Source organism: Hyperolius riggenbachi, chromosome 1 (genome assembly GCF_040937935.1).
Source record: "Hyperolius riggenbachi isolate aHypRig1 chromosome 1, aHypRig1.pri, whole genome shotgun sequence".
Classification (NCBI taxonomy): Eukaryota; Metazoa; Chordata; class Amphibia; order Anura; family Hyperoliidae; genus Hyperolius; species Hyperolius riggenbachi.
This window is the reverse complement of record NC_090646.1, coordinates 195928109-195936281: the sequence shown is the minus strand read 5'-3', so window position 1 is coordinate 195936281 and position 8173 is coordinate 195928109.

Below are 8173 nucleotides of genomic sequence, written 5' to 3'. Positions count from 1 at the left end.
CTGGATTTAGATCTGGACTTTTACTGGGCCATTCTAACACATAGATATGTTTTGTTTTAAACCATTCCATTGTTGTCCTGGCTTTATGTTTAGGTTCATTGTCCTGCTGGAAGATGAACCTCCGCCCCAGTCTCAAGTCTTTTGCAGTCTCCAAGAGGTTTTCTTCCAAGTTTGCCCTGCATTTGGCTCCATCCATCTTCCCATCAACTCTGACCAGCTTCCCTGTCGCTGCTGAAGAGATGCACCCCCTGAGCATGATGCTGCCACCACCATATTTGACAGTGGGGATGGTGTGTTCAGAGTGATGTGCAGTGTTAGTTTTCTGCCACACATAGCGTTTTGCATTTTGGCCAAAAAGCTCCATTTTGGTCTCATCTGACCAGAGCACCTTCTTCCACATAGTTGCTGTGTCCCCCACATGGCTTGTGGCAAACTGCAAACAGGACTTCTTATGCTTTCTGTTAACAATGCCTTTCTTCTTGCCACTCTTCCATAAAAGCCAACTTTGTACAGTGCATGACTAATAGTTGTCCTATGGACAGAATCTACCACCTGAGCTGTAGATCTCTGCAGCTCGTCCAGAATCACCATGGGCCTCTTGATTGCATTTCTGATCAGCGCTTAAGGAGAGTGATGATCAGAAATGCAGTCAAGAGGCCCATGGTGACTCTGGACAAGCTGCAGAGATCTACAGCTCAGGTGAGGGAATCTGTCTATAGGACAACTATTAGTCATGCACTGCACAAAATTGGCCTTTATGGAAGAGTGGCAAGAAGAAAGCCATTGTTAACAGAAAAGCATAAGAAGTCCCGTTTGCAGTTTGCCACAAGCCATGTGGGGGACACAGCAAACATGTGGAAGAAGGTGCTCTGGTCAGATGAGACCAAAACTGAACTTTTTGGCCAAAATGCAAAACGCTATGTGTGGCGGAAAACTAACACTGCACATCACTCTGAACACACCATCCCCACTGTCAAATATGGTGGTGGCAGTATCATGTTCTGGGGGTGCTTCTCTTCAGCAGGGACAGGGAAGCTGGTCAGAGTTGATGGGAAGATGGATGGAGCCAAATACAGGACAATCTTGGAAGAAAACCTCTTGGAGACTGCAAAAGACTTGAGACTGGGGCGGAGGTTCATCTTCCAGCAGGACAATGGCCCTAAACATAAAGCCAGGGCAACAATGGAATGGTTTAAAACAAAGCATATCCATGTGTTAGAATGGCCCAGTCAAAGTCCAGATCTAAATCCAATCGAAAATCTGTGGCAAGATCTGAAAACTGCTGTTCACAAACGCTGTCCATCTAATCTGACTGAGCTGGAGCTGTTTTGCAAAGAAGAATGGGCAAGGATTTCAGTCTCTAGATGTGCAAAGCTGGTAGAGACATATCCTTAGGCTGGTTTCACAGTGGGACGTTACAGGCGCACGTTAGAGCAGCCTGTAACGCACCCCAGCGCACAGCAATGAAAAATCAATGGGCTGTTCACAGTGCCCACATTGCGTTACACAGTAACGCTGCGCCATTACACAACGTACTGCATGCTGTACTTTGTAAGCAGCAGAGCCGCGTTAGACTGCTTGGACATGCGCAGTAATGTTGGGGAGGAGCGGAGAGCGGCCAAGCACATGGCTAATTAATATTCACTGCACTCAGTGATGTGCAGTGTTTACTTCCTGGAGCGGCCGCTCTGTGCGGCGATTGGCCGGGCGGGACCACGTGATGCCGCATGCGTCCAAGAGTCCGCATCACGGCATCACGGACGCCAGAGTGAGCTGCACAACGCGGCTCACTCTGACGTCCACCTTAGAGAGCACCAGGCGTTGCGTTAAGGGCACGTTATGCGACCATAACGTCCCCTAAAACGCAACGTCCTGGTGTGAAACCAGCCTAAAAGACTGGCAGCTGTAATTGCAGCAAAAGGTGGTTCTACAAAGTATTTGCTCAGGGGGGCTGAATAATTACGTACACCCCACTTTGCAGTTATTTATTTGTAAAAAAATGTTTGGAATCAGGTATGATTTACGCTCCACTTCTCACGTGTGCACCACTTTGTATTGGTCTTTCACGTGGAATTCCAATAAAATTGATTCATGTTTGTGGCAGTAATGTGACAAAATGTGGAAAACTTCAAGGGGGCCGAATACTTTTGCAAGCCACTTTATGTGTATATATATATATATATACATATATATATATATACATATATATATATATATATACATATATATATATATACATATATATATATATATATATATATATATATATATATATATATATATATATATATATATATATATATATATATATATATATATAGCACACCCATAGGTGTAGGTGTAACTGTGTTGGATGGGTCTTGCTCTTGTCCAACATCCTCCTAGATATAGGAGGGAAACCTGCAAACAGCTAGTTGCAATTAACTGTTTCAGAGATAATCTCATAGAACCACAAATCCCAGATATGATTACACAGAGAATATACTTTGTACAGGTCCTGAATAGCCATATTGGAAGGATTGATATAAAATTGTTTGTTTGTTTTTCCCCCAAAAAAATAAAATGGCTAAAATCATATAAAAAAAATGAGATTGAACTTGGGGTTTAAAGTAGCAAAAATAAATGTTCTCTGCATTTTGAATAGCTGTAAGTGATGTCAGCAGTGGCTGCAACAATAGAATGACAAAAAAGCAGCAGCAGTGTCCACCTTTATTACTGCTTTATAATTAGTAAACTTCAACGACAAAAATAAAAAGCAGTGTTAAATTAGCAATAAATACTTTTAGTTAGTTTATTGCTGGTCTATAATAAATGGCCCTTTTACAGTGTATAAACAGACATGTAAAGAAGTCAGCTCCTTATACTGAATGGGAAAGGTACTATTAGGTAACGGTAAGTATAAAGTTCACCCTCTTACACATCCTGTATAAAAAATACATGCCATACCTATTATGTACACATGTACTCAAACATCTTACTTCAGTTTATTTCTGATTGTATCGCCTGATGTTAGGGAATACTGCCACCTGGTGAATTAGATGCTGTATTATTTTTTTGTTGCATTACTTACATCTGCGTCTCTTCCTTGCATACAGGTGATGCATGGACAACCTCTGCCTCTTAAAGAGACTCTGTACTAAAAAAAAAGTCCCCTGGGGGTACTTACCTCGGGAGAGGGAAGCCATGAGGCTTACCCCATCCCTGTAGCTGCAGGCAATCCAGCGCTGGCTCCCCCGAAGCAACCTGAAATCCTGGCTCGACAAGCGTGACAAGGCTGGCTCCAGTGGGTGCGCTGTTGAGGCTCTCAGCACAGAGATAGGCGGAAATAGCCGATCTCTGTCGGGTCCGCTCTACTATGCAGGCGCAGGAGACTTGTCTGCGCAGTAGAGCGGACTGACAGCGATCGGCTATTTCTGCCTATCTCTGAGCGGAGAGCCGATACTGTGTCTGCCTGGAGCCAGGAAGGTAAATATTGACATCCCCGCTGTTCGGAGGGGCACAGCAAGACCGCTTTGGGACACAGGAGGACGGGGGATGTCTTGATAGGATCCGGAGGCTTCTCCCACCCGAGGTTAGTACACCCCAGGAGAACTTTTTTTAGTTACAGGTTTTCTTTAAGCTTTGTGCACGCTAGATGAAACTCAGCTGAGGCAACAAATAGCAAACACCTCTGCCAAGAATCAAGTGCGTGTACAGTGGTCCCTGGTTGCACCGGACATCGTGACCAGCCCAGCAGATCGATTCGGCCAATCTCTGGCTGTGAGAATGGTTCTCTCCACTCACCACAGCTGCTGCCTGATGTCACTCACATGGCACAATGTAAGCTCTTAGCACCCCCCCCCCCTCCCCCATAGCAACAGAACACAACGCTAACCTGCCGGCTGGTAATGTGTCTGTACAGCCTCGGTCCTGCAAAGTCGCCAAAGAGATCAGGGTCCCGATTCCCCAAACATGTCTTGTAGATATGTACAAGGCTTTCGATTTTGCAACTCTTAGTCTACTAACCTGGTGTCTGGTCATCATGATTACTGATTTGTTCTTGTACATGGGTGAGACTACTTGACATCTGTACCTTGTTGCAATGGCTTGTTGGCTACTGCTCTGGATCACTGAAAACCTACCGTGTTGTAATCTCTACAAAGTGATATGTATTTATAGTTCTAGATTATTCATTCAGATTATTGTGATCGTTCTAGGTGTTAAACACTCCCCAGCTTGTCGAAGGCCCTGGTCGCGCGGGTCCACAATTGCACTCCTGTCACCAAGAGCATCCTGCTCACGTGCAGTCCAAGTTTCTCTCATACTGTGCATGCGCGCAGGACGCTTCCGGTGATGGGACCACAATCAAGGACGCAGACGCATTGGCCATTGATTTGCCAGAAATAAAAGTGGGCCGCTGCGTTTGGACCGGAAGATCAGTTTGTCACGGCGCAGGCACAGGACAGCAGTAGGGTTCTGTAGAAGCCAAGGCTGTGGAGTCGGAGTCGTGGAGTTGGAGTCGGGGCAATTTTGGGTGCCTGGAGTCGGAGTCGGGAAAACATGTACCGACTCCGACTCCTAATGAATTTAAACTGTAATTAAAATAGAAAATATGATAAAATGTTCTATTTCTCAGATAATAGTCATTATAAATAATTTATACATACAGTAATATCTGTGCTTAGTCCACAAAAATGAAATAAACCAATCACAATTAGTTACTTGTGCTGCTTCAATAAAGCAGTCCCCGTATTTTTAAAGTCAAATATACACATCTGATTGTGACTGTATATATGATGTGTACACAGGAATCTCTTATATATACTAAATAACATCTATGCTGTAAGTATAAAGCCTGATGTGTAGCTGTGTTACTAATAGAGATGGTCAATGAGATGGAAATAATTCTGCATTGAGGCTGATTTATGCAAATGTATGCACTCCCTTTGCTGATAAAATCAAATAATTTGATAGGTTGTTAAAATTTGGTTTGGTGACTACGAATTAAATGGTACCTGAGACGGATGAAAAGAAAAGTTTTATACATACCTGGGGCTTCTTCCAGCCCCATTCAGGCCATTCGGTCCCTCGCTGTCCTCCACCACCTGGATCTTCTGCTATGAGTCCTGGTAATTCAGCCAGTCAGCACAGTCCGGCTGCATGCCGATTCCACAGCCAGGAGCGTTCTGCACCTGCGCAATAGTGCTGCGCAGGTGTAGTATGCTCCCGGCGGCGGAGTGTGTGCATGCGCACTACACCAGACTGGCTCAAGTACCTGGACTCATAGCAGAAGATCCAGGTGGTGGAGGAGGACAGCGAGGAACTGATTAGCCTGAAATGGGCTGGAGGAAGCCCCAGGTATGTATAAAACTTTAATTTCATCTGTCTCATGTTTACTTTGTTACACAGTAGTACTATGTGTGTAAAAGCACTTTGGGCAAGTGATGGGATGCCGTGCGTCACCCGCATGGTCTCCCGCACTGCAGGGAGGGCATCATACCGGTTGCCGTGGTGACATGTAAACATCTGCGGACTGACTAGCGGCGGTACGAGCAGAAGAGGACGAGGTGTCTCCGGAGTGCCCCGCCCACACCACACATGCATTCCTGTATACCGACCAGAAAAGGGCCGCCTACTTGGTACAGGCATCTCAAGGAGGACCGATGGGTCAGCAGTGCGCATGTCAGCCAGCTTCCTCTACCGAGCGCCACCTTGTGGCCGTCAGTGATAGGACCAACAATCTATGAAACCTGTATTAGGTAGGCACACTGTCTGTCAGTAGTGGATTATGAGTGTTTTTTCACATTATGCAACATATACGGTATCTTTCATTAATAATGCCTAGTCCATCACTAGTCCAAAGCCTGTTGGTTCTGTCAGACTTTGGCCTGAGACACACTGCAAAGTATTTTGCTGACTGTCAGCACTGTGTTTGTGTTTTTAAAAAAACTCTCCCATTGACTTGTATAAAAATGACAGCAAAAATGCAGCGATTTTTAAAAAATCACAATCATTGCCGCAATTTTAATGCAAGCTAATGGGAGCAGTTTAAAAAAAAACGTAGACAGAGCGCTGAAGGTCAGCAAAACGCTCTGCAGTGTGTCTCAAGTCTGTAACTACATACCGGTACTTTTTTCACTATATTGGTCCTTGAAGACTATTGATTGACTATTACAAAGTACCCCCTGAGGCCTAGTAAAATACCCCCTGGGGTACATGTAGAGAACCCAGGTATTAGAGGGATTGCTACATGTAGAATAGCTGCAAATTAGAGGTGGTCAGGGAGCTACAAATAATTCAGGGAAATAATAAAGGTCTAAGCAAATTTTGTATGAAAGTGTATGCAGCCATAGGGCTGGTTCACACGTACGCTTGGCGGGCGTTTACCGGGACTCGTCATTAAACGCTCCCATTCAAGTGGATGGAGCGTTTGTATGAGGCTTTTACCGGCATTTTCGCGAACGTGGCGTTCTGATCCCAATTTTCCCCGTCATTCCAGGCAATCCTCGACGCTACATGCGGCGTCCAGGGTTGATTTATGTCTCCCTGCGGGAGAGAAAAATGCTGATCCTGACAAGAAGCTGCTGAAACCTTTGAATGAGACGCCACTGTAAGCCGGGGAGAAGCCCATGTGAACTGGCCCTTAATATGAGCCAATAGAATTCCACTTTGGTGGAATTTGATTGGCCAATTTTCAAACTGCATACATTTACATAAAAAATGTCCATAATTCTGCATCAATTTGGAATAATTTGCAACACATGGATTATTCCTACTAAAATGTGGGGAATCAGATGAGTTTAAAGAGAACCCAAGCTGAAGCTCAGGTTCAAACACATCTACTAACTTATGTAGAGGGAAGCCTCTGGGTTATATTGAGGCTACCCCTCACTGGTCTCCTGTTGCCACTTGTGGACTCTCCATCTGAACACGGTCACTCCTGCGTAGTAGCATGGAGTCACTCGTGCACGAGCAGCTCCAGCGTATTACGCAGGTGCAGTAGGGTCTCGCTTGTGCCAGAAGAGGTGCGCTGACCTGGTCAGATTACAGACAAGCCCTTGTTGGTAAATCCTTAGAGTGTCCTCACTTAGCGACAGGGGACCAAAGGGCAGCGAGGGAAGCTTCATCGGGATCCAGAGGCCACTTAGGTAAGTATGTGATTTTGTACCCAAACCTCGGCTCGGGTACACTTTAAAAGAATGGAAAGGCTGCATTCAGGGCTGCACATGGAACAGGGGCACTACTGCAAATAGTAGCAGAAGAAAAAGTTGTAAAATATCGGTAATTGTACCAATATTATACTAGCAGTAATCACGGCTGCGGAGTCAGTACAAAAATCATCCAACTTTTCAGTTTATGAAACCTCCGATCCCAGGTACCCCAAAATGCTTCAACTCCTTGACTGAGGGCCCGTTTCCACTATGGCGAAATTCACATTTATTATCTGTATGCGAATTCCAATAGCAATGTATTTCAATGGGCCTGTTTCCATTACAGGCGAAATTCACTTCCCCCCCACAAGACACCAACAACAGCAAAAAAAAAGGCTAAAGGCCGCCTGTGTTCGCGTATGCGGTTTAGCATGCGCGGGTCAAGTGATGAATGACGACGGGAGAAAAAAAGATTGCTTATGCATGCGAGTTTGCATAAAAAAGGCCTACTTATAGTGGAAATGGGCCCTGACTCCACAGCCCCTGCAGGGCCATGGAGTGCGTACAAAAATCATCTGAGTCCGACTCCTTCGTTTATAAGACCACCGACTCCAAATACTCAAAAATTGCTCCGACTCCAACTCTGATTCCACAGCCCTGGTAGGAATACCCTGCGGCCGTTTTTCCAGGTGCTTTTATTACATGCAGGGCAATACCTTAGGGTTGGCGGTCACTGGTGGAGGGTGGGAGAAGTCTGGGCGCTATTCCACTTGAGTGGTGCACGTTTGCAAGATGCGCGCCGGCTCTTCTGGGCGCTATTCCACTTGAGTGGCGCACGTCTGCAAGACGAGCGCTGGCTCTTCTGGGTCACCCCCCCGAAACATGACATGATGTATGCGGAAAGGAGAGATGCTGCCCATAGCAACCGCAACTGAAAGTGTTACTAGGTATTCCAAAATCCATTTTAATAATACAATCATTCATTAGCATAGAGTGTAACAGCAACACACTAATTAGCCGGGGAAAGAATATCCGCTCAGCTG